Genomic DNA, 26,979 nt, shown 5'->3' with positions numbered 1-26,979 from the left:
GCATTCACACACCTGCCATTTCTTCTTAAAATATGAATGAAATAAAGAAGTAATAAAGATATTTTACTAGAAGATAGTTTAGATGTTACAATAAATATGCTGAATCCTCCAAACTTCATTACGAAAGCTACTTACATATGAAACAACATTTCAAAAATATTGAGAACATATTAAACAGTCATATCCAATCATATCCTTACCCAGTGATTAACTCTTAAGGTACTTTTCAACATGTTAACAGAGAAATCCTCAAAGCAGTGTCTGGAGCAGTTTGTTTGACACCTTTGACACCACTCTTGCCATTTCCAGGCCTTAGTGTCCTAATTATAATGGAACTGCTAATGAGGCTCAGTTGTTTGGAGATGAGATAATAAGCATGGAACATCATTACAAATCCCATGCCATTATACTTTAACTGATTTTAGCTAGAAAATTCAAACACAAGTCAATTACTGTTCTGTTTGTGATCCTACTCAAGCTGAAAAATGAATTTCTTCACACCTTTTTACGAATGCTATTCCTCATTTACGACTCAGTTTTTAAATGCCACATTTGCGTCTGTTTATTCCCAAGGATGGTTCTTTTGTTTCATTTTTCTCCTTCATTACACTATTGAAAGTATAGCTGTTATGGATTTCATTACTCTTCATTACTTTATTCTAAAACAAAATTAAACAGAATAAACCTGGTGTGTGCCTTTAGGATAACTGATTTCAGTGAACTGTTTTTGGAAATAAATAAGTCACTCATAAACATTATATCTGTCATTTCAGCAGGGGCCATTTAGTGGAGCTAAACATAGTTCATAATGAGTGGGCTATGTGATTTTTATGGCAGAGTAAACCATAATCACCTGTACCAACAAACTGATAATGACCTCACCCTGGCAGTGTTCCTAGAACATCTCCTTGGGGTAATGACCCCTCAGAGCCTCTGAACTTGCTGTGTATGCTAATGCTACACTGCTCAGAGTTTTACTGTCTTTCCAGCCCACACAAGAGGTCAGGTTCACCTTCAGTCAGGCGTTAAAATGAAGTCCTTTCCCTTACCAAGCCCATCACTCAAGACCATTCGACTCCCAATTGAACACATAAAATGTAGTCTTATGAGCTACCTGCATCATACATTCCCTGTAAATGGAAGATGAAGTCTATCTACAAAGAGGGCGCAGCATGTAAAATGGAATGGTGGAAGAGGGAGGTTCTAAAAGTGCAATATTACAATATTCCAGTAGTGGGTCATTTATCAAGGCAGAGCACAGTACAGCATTTGCAGGCAGTGAATGAGATCAAAGTGTGCATAGGCTCTTCATATAACAATGTATTCATCATATCTGTCTGTGGTATAGTTCAACCTCTTTGCATAGCTTTCCCAGATTATTCATAGAAATGAATATATATTTCATCAGGCAGATACACATTCAGGGTCAGCCAGAGTGCAGTGCCCGATTCAGGATTTCAGACCCTTTCTCAAGGGCAGTAGTGGTGTATAGTACATATGATACCTTTCAGTCACAATCACAATCAGTGACAGGGATCAGCAAAACTACTGATATGTCAGAAGTTGGCCTACAATCATTATTTCTGCAGAGGGACATTGAAATTAGCATTAGGTTTTATAACCCCTACATGCTGATGCTTGTTTTATAGTAAACTGAATGTATTTCCTGCAGTCAAAAACCAAAACATAAACATGATGATTATGCCACCCTAGTTTGAGTTTTCAGCCTAATTTATTTTTTGAGCCAAAAATGTTAATGAGCAGGAACAGAGTTTGAATATATCAGGATACAAATGTTGCTACCACTGCTGTGTAGGCTGGGACAACTGTCACTTTTCCTAAGTGGTAACTTCCTCAGAGCATAACTTTCAGTGTGGTCAGAAGATTTAGCCTAGGTATAGGTCTGAAAAGCAGGATGGAAAACAAACAGGTGGCTGCAACACGGACAAATTATTTCCAGGAATCCTGCAGTTTAAAACACCCAGTAACATCCATTTGACTCCAGGATGTTCAGTATTCAGTACAGTAATTTCATTTGGATACTGAGCAGCTTCAGTGAAGCAGAGGTCCCTCTCTCACCTTCAGCGTGGGTTCATGTAGTTCTTGAATAGAGGCTATAGGATGTGTGAAACTGAAGGGTGACGCTCCAGTACTCCTGGCCAGGAAACTGCCTCCCTTTCAATCACCTTATTCAAAGTGTCAGTAAGCTTGTTAACTGCAATATTGCTACCCTGAGTCTAATTTCGTGCATGACATACGTTTGTTTGTTTCATTCCGGCTGCCTCGCTAGCCATTTTACTTATCAAAATTTTCACTCAGGCATACTGTAATCACCAGTGCTGGATTTATTCAAGAGTTACAGTGTGACTCTTTTGCTGGTGAAACCCTAACATAAAAGTGGAATCAACATTATGCCCAAAAAACAAACAAAAAAACCTCATGAGCATATATATCTTGTCCTAAAATGGCTTTGGTAGCAACAATATGTTTAACAGCAAAATATCATGAAACTAAAAAATATAACTAAACAGCAAATCTGCAGGATAAAATGAATTCCCCAATTCATATTTAGCCAAATTAAGATGACTACACAGTCATTGGTTTCAGCAGAAGCTTATTAAAATACTGGCAACAATAGCTAGCTTAACCTATTTTATTTATTGATTGATTTATCTTTCTGAAACCATCACACGCCCTATTTTTTGTCTATGTATTTGGGCTGTTGGGTTTCTGCTGAGTTCAGCTGAATGACTATGTGAACCAGTTTGAATATCAGTGAGAGGAGAGCGGAGGGGAAGATGGAAGATCCATGTGGTCCTAGGGTGTGGGTTCCCTTCTGCTTTAGTGTCATTAGTGTCATTTTAGTATTTGGGCTATAAACAGTTAAGGGTCCAGGGTACACATCTTCTTCTTCCCTGTAAATTACAGTCCTGTGCAGGGAGCATTATAATATCTTTCAGAAACAGAATGCATTTCAGTTTCTGTTATCATCAAAAGCCAGTACTCTATCTGTGCTCCTAACCCAGAATTTGCAGCCAGTACAACTGCTAACTGAAGTTAATTTACCCTCTCTCAGTAACCCTATCTGTATATAGCCAGATCCCTTACTACTATTGATCTGTATCCCCACTCCCTTTCAACTGTGTTGTGAGAAAATGTTCCATGAAATATTTATTTTCCCTGCATTTCCCCCTCTTCAAATCTGGGCTATTCTTCCCAGTCACACTTGCTGATCCAAGCCATATTTTGAGGCATGGATTTAGCCCTCAGTTGCCTCAGCTTAGTGCATATTATTCAGCAAGTTAGAGCTGCATCACTGCACAGTAAAGGTTGAAATCTAAAGGAACATAAACACGGTCCTCTTGGCCATTGTAGACAGCAATGTCATGAATGTTATTACTCCCATCCACCTTCTAAGGCCTGATTATGTTCCACTGTAGCAAACAGGGAGAAACATTTGAATGCACACATATGATTAATGTAGACCTTTTTAGGGATAATACTTTATAATAAACTAAGTTTTTTAATCCCTAAACAAACAAAAAAAAATTGATCAGATTATTGATTAGATTATTCTCTAGATTTTTCTTTAATAAACATTGACTATATCAACAGTTATCATTGTACATTAAATGGGACATATATTTTTGAACCACATATATATGTGTATCTTGTGCATAATAGTCAATCAATCGATCCTTAGACAGATAGATTTAATCATTAGTTATAATGAATCTTTGGCTTTCTTCCATTGTCTCTCTTTTATCCTTTCTTCCTCCTCCACGGCAGATGGCTGTGTCTCCCTCAGCTTAGTTCTGCCAGAGGTTTCTTCCTGTTAAAACAGAGATTTTCCTTCCCTCTGTTGCCAAGTGCTTGCTCAGAGTGGGTTCTTTTATTGCCGGGGTCGTCTCTCTATTATTGTAGGTTCTTTACCCTACAATATAAAGCACCTTGAGGTGAATATTGTTGTGATTAGGTGGGGTATATATGTGTATGTATATATATATATATATGTGTGCGCGCGCGTGCGTGCGTGCGTGTGTGTGTGTGTGTGTGTGTGTGTGTGTGTGTGTGTGTGTGTGTGTGTAGAGAGAGAGAGAAAGTGAAAGCCAGAGAAAGTGAAAGCCAGAGAAAGATCATGGCCTCCATAAATTGTAAAGCACACATAAATTAAATATCAAATTGAAGTTTGTGATAGTTGCTCACAGTTGGGCTGAAAATGCCTCAAATCTCCAAAACTAAACTAGAAGCCTTGCATTTCCTCTGTAGAAAACAAAGCAAACAAAGGAACCCTGTTTTGTTTGTTGTATGTACTATATAGCAGCAGTATGTAGTAATTGTGGGCTTTGTGACAGGACAAAGCTTCAGCACCATCTAATAAAGACCTACATTCTTTATGCTTTTATTCACCTCTGCTATCTTCAAAGGTTAGAACTCCCTGTCATCTTATTTTGAGCCTAGAATCCCTTCATGCTGCATATGGGTTTACACTTATGGAGGCTGAACAGATGCACTACAAATTGGCTGGTTACCACAGTTAGTAGCGACATGGTGGCCCACTGGAGAATTACTTCAATGCCCAAATACATAAATTACTGATGATAAAAAGGCACCCATGAAAATGGCACCTGCATTATGGGTGTACGTGTGATATAACATGGTCTACAATTAATAACTATGCTCAGAGGTCTCATTACTATCATGACATATTGGGAGCATCTGAGAATCTTTATGTTGTCAAACAACTGCATCAACCAAGTTATTTTAGAATAAATTATTATAAGATATGAAAAAAGGTCCTACAAAATGTTACAGTCCAGTTAATGTGCTGCCTTTTAATCATAAAAACAAAAAGATAAGTGCAAATTTTAATAGTTGACAAAGATTACACACAAAATGCAGTTTTCAAATCATTTATTAAAGCAAAAAAAGCTATTCAAACCTACATAGCCCTGTTTGAAATAATAACCCACCTAAATCCAAATTGAATTGTGATTAACATTATTTAGAAAACTGAGTTCAATTAACTAGCCACACCAAGGCCTGGTTAACAGTCAATGCATACCATGCTGACCCCAAAAAATCCCTTAAATAGAACCTATCTGACAAAGTGAAGTACAGAGCTAAAAAAAAAAAAAAACAGAAGAAACAGAAGAGAAATAAAATCAATGACATCTATCAGTCATCGGTGTAATAATTGATTGAACCATGAATTGTGCACTGTACCAAAAAATCCTGAAAGATAATGTCTGACCGTCAGTTTGCACCCTAAAGCTCAAGGACATTCGCGTTACGCTACAAAACACACCAGTAAGTCCACCTCTGAATGGCTCAAAAAAACCAAAATGATGGTTTTGGGATGGCCTAGTTAAAGTCTGGACTTAAATCAGATTAAGATGTTTTTATGTTGTTGTGCTCATCCTCTTTTTTTGGCATTATTAATTCAATTCAATTTCAAATCAATTTTATTTATTTAGTGCCAAATCACAACAGTAGTCACCTCAAGGCACTTCATATTGTAAGTAATAACCCTACAATAATAGAGGGGGAAAACTCAAAACATTAAATGACCCCCTTTGAGAAAGCAGTTGGCAACAATGGGAAGGAAAAACTCCTTTTTAACAAAAAGAAACCCCCAGCAAAACCAGGCTCAGGGAGGGACGGCCATCTGCCGTGACCAGTCGGGGATGAGGGGAGGAAGACAGGATAAAAGACACACTGTGGAAGAGAGCCAGAGATTCATAATAATGAAATACAGAGTGGTGTATAAACATATAGTGAGTGAAAAAGGTGAGTGAAGAAGAAACACTCAGTGTATAATGGGAAGTCCCCAGAAGCCTAAGCCTATTGCCGCATTACCAAGGGAGGATTCAGGGTCACCTGATCTAACCTCAACCATGTTTTAGCAAAAAGGAAAGTTTTAAGCCAAATCTTAAAGGCAGAAAACTGGGAGCTGGTTCCACAGAAGAGGGGACTGAAAGCCTACTTTTAAGTATACGAGGCACCACAAGTAAGCGGGCAGTCTAAGTGCTAGCGGTCTATTAGTGTGATTGATACTATATATCTTTAAGATAATATGGGGCTTGATTACTCATGACCCTGTGACACAATACATACATTTATGCGAATAATAATAATAGTAGAAAAGAAAACAATAACATGAACAAAAACAACACATAAAAAGAAGTTGACAAACCGAAGGAGCCTATAGAGAGATTGTAGTTTTGGCAAAGCAAATGTGTTTGGCACAACAGGGCATTGAAAAAAAGAAGATTCATCTCAATCTCAGAAACACAGAGGCTGGCATTATGTTAAAGAGGCAGTTCATTCTCAAAAACCCTCCAGTGTGGCTGAATTAAAACAATTCTGCAAAGAAGAGCGGGCCAAAATTCCTCCACAGCGATGTGAAAGAGCCATTGCGAGTTATCACAAATGCTTGATTGCAGTTTTTGCTGTTGTTCTTGGATGGCATATCCAGTTATTAGGCTTAGGGAGCAATTACTTTTTCAAATAGGGCCAGGTAGGTTTATTATTATTATTATTATTATTATTATTTTTACCTTGCACATTATTTTTAATGAGGTCATCTCTGCTTAATATTAAAATATTTTTGATAATTATCTAAAAGATTTATGCGTGATAAATATGTTAGAGGGAAGAAATCAAGAAGGGGGAAAATACATTTTCATGGCACTGATTTTTGACCCTCTGATTTCTGTTAGAATGGTGACACTGATAGTCTACATACAGATATGACTTTTTGCATAGTCTTTTGATGCTAAACTGTTTGGAGTTTTTGACAGTTCACCCCGTAATTATTTCTTTTAATTAATTAATTAGATTTTTGATATGGCACAGTCTATCTGTCTAGTTAGGCCACAGAAGTGCATGTCCTTCTGCTGGTGCATTCTTAATTATGGCTTTGGTGATATTGAGGCTGACATTTAAGATCCCTTCATGCCTGTGTTTTTTTGAAAGACCTGAATAAGGCCCATCTGGTCTAAGTAGGACACTGGGGATGACAGTGTGCCAGCATGTTAATATGTTCTCACACAGATGCGGGGGCTGCTGTGTTAAAGAGATGATGATGACACTCCCAGTCACGTTCACTCACTTAGCAAAAGTTGTCTCCTCTTGATCATTCTTGACAGTAACAAAAAGGGTGAATATTCTCTAATCAAGGCCAAAAATTCTGATCACTGCTGGCATTTCCCTAATCACCCCATAATAGCATTTGGAGGACAGTGTCAGAGGATAATGGAAGGTTAGCCATACTAAACAATAAGAAATAACAGGTGTATTTCAAAAATGGCAAATCCATTAACTCAAAGATGTCATGTAGGCTCCAGAATTACTGGTGGCACAAAATGCATTTTTTGACATAAAGGTTTTCATAGCTTACATTCATTATCTTTAATAAATTTAATTAACAATCCAGTTACTCATTTTTCTTTTATACAAGGTTAAGAAAAAATGTGCTATCCTATCGTACCATCTTAATATTTAATGGCAACAGGCTATCTAAACAATTCAAGGTTAGTACGAGCTAGTAGGTTCTTGGCTATGTCTGTTATGTATAGACACAACACTGGCTCATTTCTTGAGTTAGGTGTCATTTTTAGGCTTTAAGAGGCTATCTACTTACAATAGAAATTCTAAAAGTCTAAAGTCATCACTGACGTTTCAAGGCAGCTCATGTGTTTTCTTGTTTCCGATATACTGTCTCACACACATAATTCAATAAATTACATTGTGCACAAATGAAAAGAAGATGAAACTACGAGAAAGAAAAAGGGAAACATTATCCAGAATAAATCAGAAGTTGGTGTAGTAAAAGGAATTGAGCATGCTTGCTGGTTTATCCCTGTCTGAAATGAACAGTTTTAGCTCTCCAAACCAGTCTCCTTACTGTGTTCTCCCTTTGAAACATCAGCCAGGCTTTCCATTAAGTGTCAATGTGCTATTGAAGCCTTCCTCTTTCACAAAGATTATTTTTCACTTCATATCTGAAAGTGTGCAGCCAGATCTAATAATACCATATTGAAATTGATGTTGGGGAAAATTTACTACTTCGTTGGAGAAAGAAAACAATGAGAACACAAAAAAACAGAACACAAATCATGTCCTCTATCCCCAAATGTCACCACCAGATTCTTTAATAACTATGCACTCATTTCTTGTGTCAGTTGAATATAAAAGCTCCACCAGAGTTCTCCTGTCACCTGAAAGTGTGGCAGGTAAGAATTTTTAAGAGTAACCCTGAAGACATCCTGAAATGCATGTCCCAACTAAGGCTAACTTCTTATCCTAAATGAGAAGATGGTCCTAAAGGGATGTAATAGAATAGAATAGAATAGAATAGAATTCAGCTTTATTGTCATTGTCACAAGTACAAGGCAACGAAATGCAGTTTGCATCCATCCAGAAGTGCTTTAGCCATAATATAGATATATTACAAAATATATATTAGCAATAATATAGATATATAGATATATTACAGAAATGGGTCTGTTATAGGTATGAGGGTACAAAATATGGGTCTATTATGGGTATGTTACAATGTACATGGTATGAAGGTATGTTATGAATATGCTATAACTATAAGTAAGACCTATAAGCCACTTGCTGCTGAGATGTGTGGAAACAGTACCCTTTATAATAAAGGCTAGTTGGTGCATTTAAAATCTCCTTTTTATGACAGAAAGGAATTAGTCACAATCACCTACCTTGGGAATGTTCATAAGGTTATGCATAGGTTACATGCAGTACAAACACTTCAAATCCACAGCCATAGGCACTATTACAAGGACACACAAGGACATATACATAAAAACTAAATAACTGCAATTCTTAAAGTATTGCTAATGTTTGCTTTTCTTAAAGTGAATGCCTAATAAATCTCATGATTTTTAAGTTGAAACAGCCACTTAATTATTAGCACAAAGCATTTACCTCAATCCAATATTACAATGTATTGATGATATGAACTATATCTGACGTTAATGATATAAAAACAACATACTGTTGTTGGTATCTTCAGGGTGATTTACAGACAATACCCTTTCCTATTAAAAGTTCTGATATCAAGATTGTGTTTTCCTGTCTCTTCTGTGATTTCCACACTGATTTTCTATGTAATATTCTTGTAGGTTTCTAAAGGAGCAGAAATTTGAAAGTGTGAAGTTAGTTCATCCAAAGTTTAGAATAAGCAGAAAGAATATTACTACAAAAGCTGGAATGATTAATAGTCGAGACAACACTAGTCTAATGAGCAACGTTTGTTCCGGTACACCACCGAAACTGATCAACGTGGAAATATGATGACGGTGTCATTAAGCCACTATTAGAAAGAAAGGATGTTCTGAATCTAATATATAATTGTCTACTTTTAGCTTGTGGAATCAAGTGCCACAAGTACTGAGCCCACATGATGCAACGTGCTGAAACTTCCAATCAGGAATAAAAACTTTAGTGCTATGCTCTGGAGTTTTATTTTCTCTCTTTCTTTATAATTGATTACAGATGTTACAGTTTATGAGGCAATTGCATTTAACAAGACTTTAGCATAAACAACAACAGCTGGATGATCAGCTGCTGAATCCAGACGTATGGGAAGTTGAAAACAGACACATCAAAACTTTGTCTCAGTGAAGTATTCTGAAGGAACAAGACATCTTGATTTAGATGCAAAACATAATCCCATGCATGGCTGGCTCCTCCCATGAGGGGCCAGAAGATTAAGATTTAATGGTGATACTGAGGGAATGACACTATCTGTCTGCATACTCCCATCTCTTCACACAACATCACGTCTGCTGCCTTTCTACCTCATTCTCTCATCAAACAAAATTGCAGATGCATTTTCCTACAAAGCCATGCCTACATTCAAATTTGGGCACACAAACATATTCATACACGCACACACACAAGTATGTGTGCATGCCATAAATGACTGTATGCACATGCACGCGCAAATTTACATACTCTTATAACAACTCTGACAAAAGCTCTGCTACAGGCAGGGGGAGTCAGTTGTAAATTAAAACTCTTGTCAAAATTATCTTTTTGTTGCATGAAAAATGGAATTGGCTTAAAAAGTGATGGATCTGCACTCAACATGTCTGGCAAAGCAAACATGACTGAAGGGAATGCACTGATTTAAACATACATACAAAAATAGCCATTATTGCCCCTTTTGCATTGATATTATAGACTGTCAGACTCAACTAATGCATTACACACAAGGACTATTGCTGTCTGGATCATCTTTATTGTCTGGTGACTTAAAAAGGGTGCAACATTGTTCTGTAGGTCTACAAGAGAAAGAAAAAGAGAAATCAACAATGTTTCATTGTTGAAACATTTACAGTTTACAGCTAATAAAAGTCAATATTACATCCACAAAAAAGAACTGCATGCCTCAATTGCAAGGGCCACATTTGAGAAATCCAGATGCAACCAACTAGCTAATAATAGAAGGGTGAAAATCTAAGTGTAATGACTTCCTTCCTTAAACCAATATTCTTTATAACATATGAAGTAGTGGGAAGTAAAACTGACAGATCAGTTTTCAGTTGAATTTAAGGGGTCAAGCCTAATGATAATGGATCTCATCTCTTGCACATCTGTAACAACCTTATAAACTAAACTGGATCGACACAAAGAACATTTGCCTATATAGCCATATTTCTCATATGTCTAACTACAGCATGCTATGTTACAATGATTCAGTATAGTAAATATAGTATATAGTAATAGCTATCGCGCACACATGACTAAACAACTGCTTAACTTACAGACCATTTAGCATTCTTGTGCCACATGGAAATAAGAACACAAGCCAAGGGATAACCTTTGAATGACTTTTCCTACACTACCCGCAAAAAAAAAAAAAATACACAGTACCAGAAATCCATGACTGTAAATTATTTATGATTCATAGGTGCTGTCTCAGAAGCTGTGAAGAATTCACAGACTCATTGTAAATTTAAAGGATGCTCTCAGTGTGAGCAAAAACCCAGGTTGACAGTGAAAAACCTTTTTCTCAGATGGGACATATCCTGCTGCTTTGACCTGTTTGTCCTGGCAGCATTGATGGGGAATTGAGCCATTATTCACCATTAATTTGTGGTTCAATGGTCAGAGAGGCTGTAGCAGGGGACACTGACTCAACATTGCCATGGTGACATGGAGTACAGAAAGGAAATTAAACTGTAGGACACAAACAAGTCTAGTGTCACAAAGCTAAAAGTGCCTATATGGATAAAGAGTCCAACAAAGCTCTTTATAGTAAATACCATTAAATAGGACAATGGCATACTTTTTTATTCAAAGCACAAGCATATCGATTTGAAGACTCAGTAGAGTCGCATTTAAAATTGGGCTCTATGCAGTGATGACTAATGAACAACAAGAGGTTTGTGGGAATGGCAAAGAGCTGAAATGACTGGGTGAAAATCATCTGTGGAGGTTCAAAATGGCAGCAGGTAGACAGTAACACGTCATGTCACCCCGACCTTGCAAAGACCACTTACAAGTTTTTTTTTTCATGGTTGGCCAATTCTCCTTCAAAATGAAATAAAATAATCTAAAACTAAGATTTCATTTCCTGAAGTAAAGCTCCTGTTGACACAAGCTGTTATGGCCAGAAATCAAACTGGACAGAGCACATAGAAGCCAGGTCAGTTAAAGGCTGAGTTAGACCTTGACGCAAACAATACTGTGCAGTTACACTGAGACAAATGACAGAAACATGGGCAAATACAACTGAATAAACTGTTTTATTCAGTTATTGATCTTACCAAAACTATAATGTCACTACTATAATACATTGCTTATGTGCATTTAACTTAAACTAAATATGATATGGAAAGTATGAACACTGTGCATAAAATTACTAATTAATAATAACTTGATATGGTACAACTTGTAAACAAAGCACATTAGTAAAATGCGCTGACGAATACAATTAATTAGCTTAACAACATGCTGGCTATCAAATAAAAATGAAACCATCACACCTATGTAAGGCAGATAATCTTGTAGAACCTGAAAACTGAAACGGTTGTTATTGTTGTTGTTGTTTTTTTAACCAGTCGAACAACTTTAATTCACAGACCGCACCACCAAATTCTTCAAATATCCCACTCAAAAGATGCACAAGTTCACATTTTTAGTGAAGAAATTAATCAAAAATCAGTTCTGAGGTGAAGATTTTACACCAAAAATTGTTGGCTGTAGCCAGAAAAGTTGAACATATTCTTGCATATTTACATATTTTATTAACTGTGGAAAATCAAGATAGAATCACTATGAAAGAGAAAGGTATGTTGCAGTGCAAAGTATGCAGAGCCTATTTGAGGCCAAATATATATATATATATATATATATATATATATATATATATATATATATATATATATATATATAAAAGAATAAATAGCTGCTTACCACTTTGAGAAGCAATCATCCCCGCAGCCATGGCCTGTTCTTTTCTCTCTTCTTTTGGTGTGGTCGTCCCTGTTTTTGTTGTTTTATCTAGAAAAAAGGACAAAGTATAAAATATAACCATGAATCATGGCTAAGTTTATGACCACAGTGACAATCAGTAACTAGAATATCAACATTTCCAAAATAAAATCCCCAAACAAACCAACAAACATCAAATTAGATGGTGGATACATCATGCCTTAGACTTTGTTCTTAAACTGTCACATAATGCAGCATGTTTCAATGAGTGGTGAAAAAAATAAAGCACAAACCAAAGTAGGGGTTAAAAACAACAACAATCATTTAACCAATAGTGAGAAAATTAAATATACTAACATATAAAGAACTGAATCTATATTCATTTTCAGTTTCAAGCTTTGTATTTCCTAGGAACAGCAATGCTTTCACAGTTTTTCCTAAAATTGCCTTTGCCTGTCTGTGGCATATTTATGTGATCAGTACTTCATGTACTCGGAGAGAACAGGTATAACAGGTTGGAGATTCATCCAAATGAGGTTGTGAACACACAATTCTTGGATTTGTGACAAAAAATGTTAAAGATTTAATACTTTTGAGCCAAGCCAAGGTATTTTTAAACTGACATTTAAAAATTTTTTTTGTGTTGTTTTAACGTGTTGAAAAATGTGAAGCCTCCGTCTACTGAGTCAGACCCTGAGTCATTTCACACAGCATCCACTGTGTTTACATTCTTTAACTAGATTTAAAATAACACATAAATCAGATGTTTGGTAAAAGCTGGTAACCTGCTACATGTCAGAGACATCAGATTATCTGGGATTACTGTGAGTCATCACCTACTTTCCATTTTTTTTAAATTGCGTTTATACTAATATATATATATATAGTTCTTAAAATGCATTTGGTTATGATGTTCAGTTATGGAGTACATAACTTCGAAGTTGGGATTTGCGTCGTGCACGTGGGTACATGGATTGCTGTTCAAGTATCTGTTTCAGAATGTTTCGAATTTCTAAGTTCCTAATAAACGGCATACGGTGCAAAATGAACACTGGCCGCTTCTCACTACTTTCCTTCTATAATGAGTCCCCTTATCCAAACTACAGAAGGAAACACAAAGGATAGTGATTATGCAATAGGCGTGTCTGAGTTGTTAATGTGGTGATGATGAGAGAGGGAGAGAGAGAGGAGGGAGGGAGCTATCTACTCCAAGTCCAAAGGCAGTGAGATTAAATAAAAGTTTTACTCAGGACACTCTTGTTAAAATCACTCTTGACACCCTGCACTATTAGTACGCCATTAAGAGTTCAAGGACGATAGCTGTCCTGTTTTTTGATCATTTATCCCTTGGATCACCTCGTTAAGCCTGAACCCAGTTCCTCACAATGGCCACAGAATATTGATGGGTTTTGAAAGGATGATTTTGCTGAATTCATAGTAATCCTCTTTTTGTCTGCTCTTGATAATACAGATGAGCTAGTCTTTGACATTCCAGAGTGAAAGGTTAATTGCCTGATGCTGATCTAAATCTCTCAATAAACTTAATATGTTATAGTCAAACAATACTAAAGGCTCCTCTTTTTCATTGCATCCAGCATCTAGTCTTATCATTGTTGCTAGATAGCAGATTTTAAAATTATTTACTTAAAATTATTTACACAACCAGGCAGGTCAGAGCTGGAATCTCTACGTTGTGTCCTGGACCTGCTCAGGGGCTTCCTAGGACATGCCCGAAGCACCACACTTAGTAGGCATCCAGAAGGCATCCTGTTCAGATACTCGAACCACCTCAGCTATCTCATGATGACATGGCATAACCCAGGTAGCGACCTGAGCACGTCGGAGCAGTATGCGCACGTGATAGAGCGGCTGTTGTGTGCTAGACCTGTCGGCAGTCTGGAGTTCACACTGAAAGCATGTGGAGCCTCGCTACACACTGCCAAACCAGGTGTTATGCCAAGGTAGGTATCCCCGACAAAATTTGTTCCCCCTGCATTGCGAGCATTCGCTGGGCCCGGAGTGCAGATCCAGTTTACTCCGCCTCCATTACAGACAATTAGACGTGGTAATGAAGTAATGATGTTTTAGTTTTGTGAAAAAGTGAAAAATGAGTGTTGTTACATTACCATTCAGTTTGAGGGTTACAACAGAAAGTTATATATTTATTGTTCTTACGCGGTATCAAACAAATGAAGGTAACAAAAGAAGGACCTTTTGCCTGATAATTCCTTTCAATGGTAAGTAGCAATTCTACACTGAGCCCATCTAGAATGACCAAACTCCTCATCCTATCAATAAGGGAGACCCCAGACACCCTTCAGTGGAAGCTCTTTTCCAGCCCTTGTATCTGCAGTTTTATTGCTTAAGTCACTACTTACAGCTTGTGACCATAGATGAGGGTAGGAACAAAGATTAACCAGTAAATCAAGTGCTTTGCGTTGACGCTCAGCTTTCTTTTCACCACAAACGACCAGTACACTGTCCACATTACTACAGATGCAGCACAAATCCACAATTCAATCTATTCTTGTTGATTGACAAATTTTAAGATCCTCCACCTGGGGCAGCTACTTGTCCTTGATCCAGAGTGCACACATCATTCTTTTTTTTGGCTGAGAACCATTGCCTCAGATTTGGTAGCACTAATTGTCATCCAACCCACTTCATATTCAGCTGCAAACTGCCTCAGTGCAAGCAGGAAGTCACTGCCTGATGAAACCAGGAGAACTACATCGTCTGCAAAAGATCCCGAGTCCACCACACCTGACATGCTCCACCTTCCACCTCATGACTGAGTCTAGAAATTCTGTCTTTAAGTATTGTGATTAAAATTGTTAAGAAAAGGCACCCATGACAGAGACCAACACCCACCAGGAATGACAGCGATGGAGCTTTTCTTCTTTACAATGACTGGCAGAGGTAAGGCAAGGCAAGTTTATTTATATAGCACAATTCAACAACAAGGTGATTCAAAGTGCTTTACAGAGACATTAAAAAACAAAAACAAATAAAAAGCAAGATTTAAAATTGAAAAAAAAGAAAAAAAAGAAAAAGAAAAAAAAAGGAAGGAACAGTAGATAAAATCAGTAGTTAAAATGTAAGTTTTGAAATTTACGCTTAAAAGGTACCCTACTTACCTCGGCACTGTGTGATAGGGCCAATGGGAAACATTAACTGAATAAATAGTTTACTATTAAAACTATACAGGTGGAATTGGGTGCGTTTTACTGGAGCCCCTGGGAACCCCATGACATTTGTATTCTTAAAAACCACTAATCAAAACAGAAATCTAACATAATGATGTCATATCATTAAGAACACATTGACAGTAATTCAAATAAATAAAGGGGGAAAAAGGATTTATATATTTAAAAAAAACCACACACACACAAAACAACTAACAAACATTGTAAGCTGTGGCTTGGGTCTACACAAACCCTAGTCATTAGGATGAGGGTTAAATACCCTTCGACACTAGCTTTAGGGAAAAAAAACTTTTTTATACACAGTTCTGTTTTGCTCTTTTGCTCTGAACATAATATCCTTAAAGATACTTGATGAACAGGTACATACAGAACTCTGATAATCACTTTACATCATCAAGTCAAGATTTGAATTACTTAAATAATGCTATTTATCTTTTGGGACTTTTCAACTAAACCGTGTGCATTTAGATTTGATAAACCAGTAAGAAAACACATTTTGTGGGATCACTGGCACCATATTTGTGACCATTTAGGTATTTGGCTATGCAGAATTATGAGTGTGTAATATGCTTGCAATCCTTCGAAAAGCCAACAGCACGTAGCTTGACACACACACACACACACACCTATGTGTGTGTGTGTGTGTGTGTGTGTACAGGTCAAATGCCGATTGGTTGAATAGTGGCCTGGGAAAGGAAAGGGAATGAAATTGGACTACTACTACTAGAAGGAAACATGCAAAGAAAAAAAAAATCAAAGATAAATCAGGAAAAGCACACGCTGTGGCTGCAGCAGAGACTTTTCATGGTTATTAATACCCGGTTTCACTCTAGCGTTATGTCATAAGTTGTCTGTGCAGGCTCTCAGTCATCCAGGTCATGGTAGTCTTATCATGGTGGAGAGTCCCAGGTATTGAAACCCTAATGGTGGTTGTCCCAAGACAGCCGTTGATCCATTATTACATGTGCCTTATCACATGAGCCAAGGTGAAAAAAGGTGCGAGTGGTTTCAGGTAAAACCATTGTGAGATTTTGCCTCACCCTATCATGTGACCCATTGAGGTCACCTGAAGTAAGATGCGAGTGGATGTTGAGGCACCAGGGAAGGGATCTCAAGATTGTCATAAGTTTGGTCTTCTCCATGAATCTCTGAAGGACCAAAAACAACACAAGCCCTCGTCTGTGACAGTGCCTCTTCATGAGAGTACAGAGAAACAACATGGAGGCAATTGTCTGCAAAACTGTGTGTAGGCTCTGCATAGGGCCAGTGCACAATTATGCAGGTCCCATTATCCATTCTATTGTGTTATTTTACTATAGGCCAGTATATTCATTTTGCCTATAACAAACAAAATCATTTAAATTCAGAATCACAATTTGAGTATATCATTGTACATTAGTGGATTTAATAACTTTCCATTGACAATGTGTCATCCGCAGACCCTGTGACAGTTGTCAGCAATTCCCTTGGAAACAAACTTGGCTTTGATTCACAAGGATGCATTAACACGCCATTTGCCACCTGGAATCAAGATGCACACTGATCATGCCATTAGCTTCTCTCTTTAATTATGAGACCATAAAATGTCTTAATATGCAAGAGCACCTGGATGCTGCTATAGACATCAGAACTTCATCAGCATTTGTTCCTAACTACCATGCCCAGGTCTAGATAATTGGTGTTTTATTTTGTATATGGGAAATAGTAAGGGACAGATTGGAGAATGAGATGTTTGTTTGCCTTCCCATTTTACTGATAAATGACAACCTCAAATGTCTTTATCAGCAAGTGGATTATTTTTAAGAGCAGGGACTAGCTCATGGTGGGAATGGAATGGCATGCACACTATGATTTAATACATCAGAAATAACCTTCAAAAAGAGCACTTATGTAAAAATAATTTTAAGATTATGGTCTTTAATGTAAGGCTTTAATTTCTGAGAACGGACACCCTCCACCCACCATTAAGGTAATGTCCAAAATCAACTGGAAAGCCACTGTTTCTAAACTCACTCCTGAGTCTTTAATTTATCTAATTGATTATTGTTGTGTTAGACAATGCAAGACTAGAGTTAACACAAAAAATAAAAAAACAGAAAAACAGAAACATAGATGTAGAGAAGATATGCTGTTGCTTCTGTGTAATATAATGCCCAAATATATTGTTTTGTATACACTGTCACTTTCTATAGCACTAACAGCCAGGACCCAATTCCAGGTATCTGCAACATAGCTGTCAAAATATAATCTGATTGTGATTCCGATGACTTGCCCATTATTATACAATGTTTTATTTTACTGTTTAGTTGACAAGGAGGGAAAATGTAACGCATGTCAAAGTAACTCATCTTTCCAATCCAAAAGGCTTTACTTTCAACTAATGATATACAGTTAATAAAGCAGAACCAATTACTTTGCACAGCTGGGCATCTTTTATATGTTCTTTTCAATCTAGGCCATTTGATTGCTTGTAAATACACGGTTGATTTATATTTCTTTACAGTGCAAAACGCAGTGGGCCCAGTGACAAGAAAGCAATTAATCACATTATTATGCCAATTAAGAAGTTGGTCTGCTCCACTGAAGGTAGAAAAAAAACAATGAGGGAACTGAAGATGTGAGAGGAAGGCACTACAAGAAGTTAATGCAAGCCATTAAATTGCACCCATCACCCCAGTCCTCTACATGGACATGGTTTAACCTATTACCATTGTTTAACATGAATATCATTACAATGCATCTGAATGCTTAATTAATTGTTAAACAACTTTGTTAATGATCTTTTTTCTCATTGGATGATTAAGACATTTGTGTACAACCAAATGTAAACACTGAATATTTATCTTCAGATTGGGAAGATAAGCAATAAAGGAATGTATTCCTTTATAGATGCCAAATACAAAACATTGTCTAAACAGTTTTGCTGTGACAAGTTTGGTAAAATCAAGCAAAGACATGAGTCTTCATAACACCTCTGACTTTTGCGGAAGGTACTTTATTTGATTATAATGGTCTGTAACTATAGCTTTGTTCATATGCCGACAGACCAGAGTCGTGTCAAAAATATAATGCCGCAAAAACTAACAAAGAAAATCTGAAACCAGTAAAGACTCATTGAATAATAATAATAATAATAATAATAATAATAATAATAATAATAATGATGATGATTCTGTTACAAATATCTATAACTGAGCTCTTGTGTTTTCATTACTACCGTGAGTGGTTCCTCTTGTTAAAAAGAATATATATGTGAATATATTTTTCAAGCCCAGACTGAAATTTCCTGTGGTTGCTTGCTTGATGTTGATGAGGCCTTAATGTTGTGCTGTTATTCATATTCAATTTATGATAAACATTAGGCATGGCTTCTACATGATTATAAGTGATTTGATTTGTGCTATTATTTTCTCTGAATCTTTCTATATTAACTTGAAATCTGTATATTTGCATTGGTAAGGCTAATTTTCAAGGTATAACAAGTCTATACAGTAGATTATGCATTTTACAGAAATCTTGTATGAAAGCACATTAGGCAGAGACTGTTTTAATTGTAAAATACATATTATTTAATATGATATCACGATATCACCTCCTTTTTATCTAAGGGCAATGAATATTATTATTTAAGTTATACCACAGGATCTCATCACTAAAGACATGCTTGCTGTATTAATGGTGGCATATTATAGTTACTCTGTTGCTGAGGATCAGGAAGGAATAGTACTTTTTGTCAGGGATTAGCTCTCAGCAATATTGTAATTCTTGCTCAGAATAATTAAGTGCTTCCTCGCAGAGACCTACAGTTTAATATACTGTGCATTATACAATATATAACATAATACATACACATTGGTTAATAAAAGATCTGTTCCTTTAAGTGTCTCTGACTGAACTGACGGTAACTATAATATCAATAGCTCTTCCTTCCTCCCATTCCTACTGGTAGTCCTGAGGTCAAAATGATGATCTTTACGAGAGACTTTACCTAATGAATACAGTACTGCAGCTTCCCATAATTTCCCTCCTTTGCCTGACCCTTTATATTAGATTATGGCTCTTTATAAACTTCATCTTTATAAACTTTGCATACTAGAAATTTATTTTGTAATTTTTCATCATCTTTCAATGTTGCTCACATTTAAAACATTTTGCTGTGCCTCCACCTCTGCTAGAACCCTAACAATCACATTGCAACAGACCGGCTTTGATTTTTCAAACTGTCTGTTGGTTTGCTGCATGCTGTGGCTTGAAAATATTGCAATAATATTTCATATTATCAAGGGCTGGGCTACTCAATAAATTCCATTGGTTAAACCTTGTCAAATCTTTGGTGAGTAGTTTCAGGAATTAGGGGTATTTGTTTTTCCTTTTTACCAGCCATGTATCCACATTAGAACAATGTGCCAACACAAGCAGTACTTAAAGAATCTAAACTATAACTTTAATTTCTCCAAACACAATTCACTCTGCTCACAAATGAGATAATCATGTGTTTTATCTCTTTAATAAGTATTGATGTGGGTATGCAACAGAGTAAAAAAGAGAAGAGATACATTTGTGCTGAGGAAAAATAACTTTTGTGCTTCATGTACAGCAGATGGCTGGAAGCCACATTGATAAACAAATAAGTCTATGCAATGTTTAAAGACATTATCAAATGTTCTTACATAACTAAAAACTTAAGCTAATTGTCCTTTTACATTTTGTGCCGTATCTCAATAAGATTTCTGTTTTCTGAAGTACCATGAAGTTTGTGCTTTTATTTTTGTACATACTATGCATACACATATTTACAGACACAGACAAGCCATTTTGTGTCTGTGCATTCATTTTGACAAAAGGCTCCTTACAGGCCTTTGCATCAAGCGAAGCCATTTTGACTAGCCCTGACTCGAGGGGTGTCTGTGCGACTCCTGAGAGAAAGATAAAGAGCAGAGAGGCTATGTTTGTGGTAAAGCAAACTACACCGCCACATGCTCCCTATCCATTCCTCTTAGCTGGCTCAGTGGCCCATACCTCACCCTAATGAGATGCGGCAACACACACAGACACATGTAGCATGTCTACTCTAATTACACTAGAAAGCTCTGTTGTTTCCTTCACCCCCTAGTGCCATCATGAAATTGACTCTGAAGGTTTTTTTTTTTTTTTCCTATCTGTATTCTATTTTTAAGGAACAAAATTCAATCATGTACAGTGCAGAGCACATAGCAGAAACAGTGGTTAAAGACCAATGTTTTGACATTTTGTGCAAAAGATTATAATTGTACTTAACAAAAAGCGTATTGTGAGAGTGTGATACTTTGATATGTAAAAGTTTAGTTTCGGTTTAGTCTTTTTCACTTGAATGTAGGGCTGTGCGATATGACCAAAATCTCATATCCCGATATAAGACATCTATCGTCCGATAATGATATAAATCACAAAAATTTAACATTTTCTGTAAATTCTGTGAATCTCGGGCAGCTCGACTTGCCTGAAGTGTTTCCAGCTGGGCGTCGTGTACCTGTAGTCCAGTGTTTTAACCGATGCATGAAATTATACATTTTTAGACATAAGTTGTAACAGCCGCCGTTTTCTTTGTGAGTATTTATTACACAGCGTGCCGCGGGGAAAAGCCCGTTCTAACGTTTGAGTCTAAGGTTTATTTTTTAGCACCTGACGGCTCTTTTTTGCTTCTCATCCGTAAATACTCTGCATACTCTTTCACGTGATTCAGTTTATTTTGAAAAGTCTCAACAGGAACTTGAGCTTTATTGTGAAAGGTTTATGTGGAAAATAAACAAGCGGACACGTGGTGGTTTTACCGTCGTTGTTGCTAACGACAAACCTGCGCTTGTCCGTCCATAGTGTGGTTATAGTAAATATAAGAGAAAGAGAGAACTTTAAGAAATTAATATAGCCACTACACTGACCATCAAAACGCTGAAAAAATATTGCCGTAAACGGTTTATTTTGCGACACCACGAAACAAACGATAGCGTAAAATGAAACGATAGACGTTTTTATATCGTCATCCGATATATATCGTTATATCGAACAGCCCTACTTGAATGTTACTCTGGCAGCTTATGATAGATTGTAAATAATGGCTTGGGTGGATGGTGTAATGTATTACAAGTATAGCAATACTCAGATAGGCTGTGGCATTTAAACAATGCTCAATTTGCACATAAAGCGTACCACGTCATTACACACCACCACCACCACCAGCAGCCTGAAACTTTCATGTTGTTTACACCAAATTCTGACTCTACAATCTGAATTTTGCACTGCGAGACACATTAGATCAGTCAGCGTCCTCTTTTGTCCAATTTTGCTTCAGCTTCAGCAGTCTGGCTATTCTCCTCTAACTTTTGGTCTCAGCAAGGCATCTTTATTCAGAACTGGTACTCACTGGATATTTTCTGTGTTTCAGACCATTCCCTGTAAGCCTTAGAGATGGCTGTGTTGGAAAATCCCAGTAGATCAACAGGTTCTGAAATACTAGCCTGCCTGGCACCAACAAGCATGTCATTTCCACTGTCACTTAAATCACCTTTCTTCCACATTCTAATGCTCAGTTTGAACTTCATAAGTCATTTTGACCATGTCGAAATACCTAAATGCATTGGGTTGTTGCCATGTGATTGACTGATTAGATATTTGCATTAATGAGCAATTGCACAGGTATATCTAATAAAATGGCAGGTGAACATGTGCATTGCAGTAACCTTTATTATTTGAATTTATTTATTATGCAATCATTTTATTTTCCCTTCCTTACTTAGCATTTCAGTATCTCCAGGTATACAGGCTTGTGTATAAGTATGTAAGAGAGTCAAGCTTGTGCTACATGGTATGTGCTGGTTTAGATTAGTTCAGTGTTGACTTTATTGTTGATGAAATAACAAATGCATAAAACAAATTGGAACTTCTCTGCAAAATGTAGTTCTTAATAAATTAATATACAAAATTGTTATTAGATCTGGAATTTTAAATTCTATTTCATTATTCTTTCTTTGTTATGAATACATTAGCATTTCTTTCAATGACAGCGAAATGCTTTTACAAAACAAAGTAATTAGACTGGATCTGACTGAACTTTGTGCAAGCAGTTTTCTACTCATTTTTAGTTCCAAAAATAATTAATTGTTAATGCTGTGACTCTACTCTTGCATTATTTTATTTTGATCCTAGGACAGCATTTGTGGCATCTAGCTGCCTCATTATTAAAATGACAAGTTTAAAAGTTAAGAATGATATCGATGAGGAATAAAAAAACGCGTGCAACATTAGTGAAACACAATTATGATTATCATTTGATAAAGATTAAGCTGTTAAAAAGTAGTATTGCGTATCCAAAAATGTTGTGTGTCATGCCTTATAGTCCCTTGTACAGAATGTGATACTTAATTTGCTGCAAAATTTAGTTCAGTGTCTTACTGTTGTTTTTGCTCAAATCCTAGTAGGTTCACTTTCTGTAGTCCCTACGAAACTTTATGAAACTTAAGGCAAGGAAAGTAGGTTAATTTTCATACTAAATTAAATGCATAAATGGTGAGGGATGACTAACTGCAGAGCTAGATTTACAGTTATGTTCAATGTTTAGTTCAATTTGATTAAAAAATTGGCACTTCTAACAAAGTAACATTTTGATGGGAAGACAAGAAGAGCGCTGAGTTGCAGAACAATAGCGTCCTGTTTCATTTTATGAGTACTTCAAATCCTGCTGTAAATAGACTGACAGGTAAACAGGAGGCAAGGCACCTCCACTCCCCTTGGGGAAGCTCTGTACGTTTGTTCCACCTTCGAGCTACTGTAAACTATTCTTACAATCTTTGTCTGCGGAGAAACTGTCATCTTGTGGGTTTCCTTTTCTCTTAAATTGCCACTGTTGTGAAATAAAGCAGATCATTGCACTATCTGTTCCTTTACTACTCTCTAATGTAGATATTGGTGATTAAATGATGTAAGGCAGGAATTAGTCTGGGATAAATATGGACTTTTATGAGGAACCAATCATCATTTGACACTTGCAAGTGACAGTTTGGCAGGAGCAGCCATAGGCCTCTCACTGCCTCCCTCTGAGCTATCCATAGTAGTGACTAAGAAATATAGACAGCAGCAAATTGAGATTCATCAGGCACACCAGCCTTGCTCACTGAAATCTATATTCAATTTTAGAGCATCTGTAATGGCAGTGGCAGGGTAAGGCATGCTGGGATCGAGAATCACTTAAGTGTTCTGAAAATGTATGTAGTGGAAAAAAGCTCTCTGTCTTTCTTTCTGTGTATCTGTCTGTCACTCAGTTCCTTTTTTTTCTTCCTCTGTATCTGAAGGTATATTAATGTAAAATAATGATTTGGTCATATGGGAATTTTCTTTCTCCCTTTTTTTTCAGATTGAATTAAGTTTCTGTTAACAAGTTCATTACAGCAAGATATTTCCAGCTAGTAAAGACAGCATGTGTAAAATAATTGTGCAGTTATTGTCATTTTCAGTTTGAATGGATCAGGAACTGTTTCTGACAGATCTCTAAATCTTTAATGAGACATCAAAAAACTAAAGAGACAATGTGTATATTGGCAATAAAGTCAAGTAGCTAAAGTCTTTTCAGGGTTTTCCTGCTATCCAAGCAACACAAAATAAATTACTGCATGTTGCTCAATCTTTGATGATTTTTTTTCCATCTCTCACCCTAACAAAATGTACTAATACATTTTTCAGTATGTTATGATTCAAGCAATCAATTTTCTGTAACATGTGATGAGGATACACAAACAGAATGGCACAGCAAAAACAACATACGGTTCTTTATTCTATGCCACAATCATTCTTCCCTTTTCCATGCTGATAGAAGATTATTATTAATACCAAGCAATTGCCTAATTATCTATAAAGGAAAGAAGCAGAGGTCAAGATTTTATCTGCAGGGTCTGTTTCTGATCTCTATAGAGAGGGTTAACGTGAGCTAAGAATTCTCATTATAGCCTGTTAGAGTGAGATTCAGTCAGGAAGTTTGCAGATAGCGAGTTCAGTGTCTTCCTCAAGAATAGTCACGTGAAACTGAACCTGGGGCTTTTTGGCTAAGGACCTGCACTCTAACTATCTTACTCCCTTCACGCCACCAATTCACTAAACTAAACTCATTTAGTGTTGTAATGACTCAGTAAATAATAAAGCTAATAAAAGTAGTTGACATCAAAAGCTCACCCTGCTTCCCACACTGTTATTTCCTAGGTTGTGATCTTTTTGTGGAGACTTGGGTTCCATGGAGGTAAATGGGGATAGAGTATAAACAGCCATAAAGTCAGACAAACTAACCGCTAAGCTTTTTTTTTTCTTTAACATGCAATGATAAGTTGGCAGTGGTCCAATGTTGAATACCCAAAGGTACAGTTAACAGTTAGCACTTGCCGAAACCTTCATAAAAAAGTTGGCTTATTCTGGCAACAAACAAATGTCAGCAAACATGTAAACAATTCAGCCTCGTGTCCTCTAAACTGGAGGCCGTGATATTATGCTTAGTAGTTTGGAAGGTAATTGCCTTCACATGGTAATTAACTTCCCAATTTCATAAACATTCTTTTGATAATATGATAATCAAAACAAAGTAATATAATTCTGGCTGAAATTACAAGTTACAATAGTCTCTGTTATTGTATTTTATGTAAATTTGCTCAGAAGAAACATTTTAAACCAGCAAGTGTAAAATACATCTCACTCGGAGACAGGAACTTTGGTAGACTGCCCCCTGTGGCCAGAGGAGTTATGAGTTCAAGTCCAATGAAAGGCAGAGTGCCAGGAGAGCCGTGTTTGGTGTCATGGTGGTGTTTGGCTATGGCATACTCCATGTTCCCTGTGCAAAAGGGTGATTTGTGCTCTGAAATTCATTGTTTGCTTCTCTCTGTCCAATATAAGTTTTTCCAGAGGGACATGCAGGGACATAGATTACTATGGGGTTATGCAACATCAGAAAACACAGGTCAGCTATTACACACAGATTCCTTGTTCAAATGAATATATCGTTTGCAATAAAGCAGCCATTGTCAAGTGGAATCATGAACTCTATCTGAGCTTTCAGGCTGCCCCAACCTCCACCAACCACTCCGTCCCAGTGACTTCATTTATTCCAAAAATACATATGAAGGTTTATGTTTGCTAAGGCATTTCAATAACTGGGACTCCCCATCTGTTATTGTTTCTATTGTAAAAGCATTTTTAAGGCTTGTCATTAGTTTGTCACTAGTCACAGAGAATGCATAATGGTACCAGTAAAGCTCTTTATTAGTCCATGATGAGCAATGAGCCATATCAGCTGATAGTAGGAGATCCCCACACTCCTGTCCCCAAACAGTGGAATCCAGGGAAGTGACAATCAATAGAAATGCTTCATTTGGTTTATGTGTAGCAGGGTGAGGAACACACTAGGGCAGAAATAGATTGTGCTCACTCCATTATTTTTAACACATTTCCACCCACTGTGCCACTCATTTTTGCAAGCTTGTTATTAAGACCAGGTATGCATGAATTTCCACACCCCATTTTTCAAACAAGATTAGTACTACTAGTTTCACAAAAACGGCTCTTGAATTGTAAGGTGTCTGTTTTTGTAAAATATTCTTTCCAATTATTTCATTGTTGTCATTTTTCCCTCTCTTAAATGTCACAGAAAAGGTCCCTTCCACCCAGTAGAATGCAATTTTTGTATTGTATGGTGCTTTTTTTTTAATTATTAGTACAATCAAGCGAGAATTGACAGGTGTCAGTCTAAAAAAACAAAACAAAAAACAAAACGTTTTTTCCTGACCTCGATAAGAAACCTGTGATAACCTGACAAAAGTCTAAGGCCCATTTTATGTTTGGGGTAAGTCATGTTTGTAGCATGAGCCTTGGATTCAAGTAGCATAAGCTTTCAATTTTTGTGGCCATCACTGTCCAACACACAGCTGACAGGTTCATGATGGCAGATTGCATCCCTGGTCATTTTAAAAACCGCAGCAACCATGTCCTATCTGTTTATATAGAGTTATGGAGATAATCAAAGTCTGAAGAGATCAATTTCCCAACTGTTATGGTTGTTAAGCCATGGGATAGCTCAAAGAATGTGTCTGAGGCCCTTTTCCCGGGAGTAAAAGAAGATACTGTGCCAGTCACTGCTTCTTGAGTGGTGGCATTGCAATTCAGTGGAAAAATAAAAACTGCCATTCTTCATTCTTTATGCATGCAATGCACTAGCTAAAGTTCGAGGTATTTTTAGTATAACTTATTTACTTCCAGTGTGACTGTGTGAGGCTACAATATTTACAAGTTATTGTGT

The 26,979-nt window shown here is 36.8% G+C and overlaps 1 protein-coding gene across 2 annotated transcripts in view; it reads right to left on the bottom strand.

The window, feature by feature from the left end:
* The window catches only part of lingo2 (leucine rich repeat and Ig domain containing 2), a 196,348-nt gene that overhangs the window by 66,071 nt on the left and 103,298 nt on the right, over positions 1-26,979 (bottom strand). For both annotated transcript variants that reach the window (XM_063494146.1, XM_063494153.1), the window contains exon 4: positions 12,451-12,537. The gene's annotated coding sequence lies outside the window, so the exon portion shown is untranslated. The remainder of the gene's footprint in view (positions 1-12,450; positions 12,538-26,979) is intronic.

Source organism: Pelmatolapia mariae, linkage group LG2 (genome assembly GCF_036321145.2).
Source record: "Pelmatolapia mariae isolate MD_Pm_ZW linkage group LG2, Pm_UMD_F_2, whole genome shotgun sequence".
Taxonomy (NCBI): domain Eukaryota; kingdom Metazoa; phylum Chordata; class Actinopteri; order Cichliformes; family Cichlidae; genus Pelmatolapia; species Pelmatolapia mariae.
The sequence above is the reverse complement of the archived record's forward strand: the minus strand, read 5'-3'. Positions and strand labels throughout refer to the sequence as shown.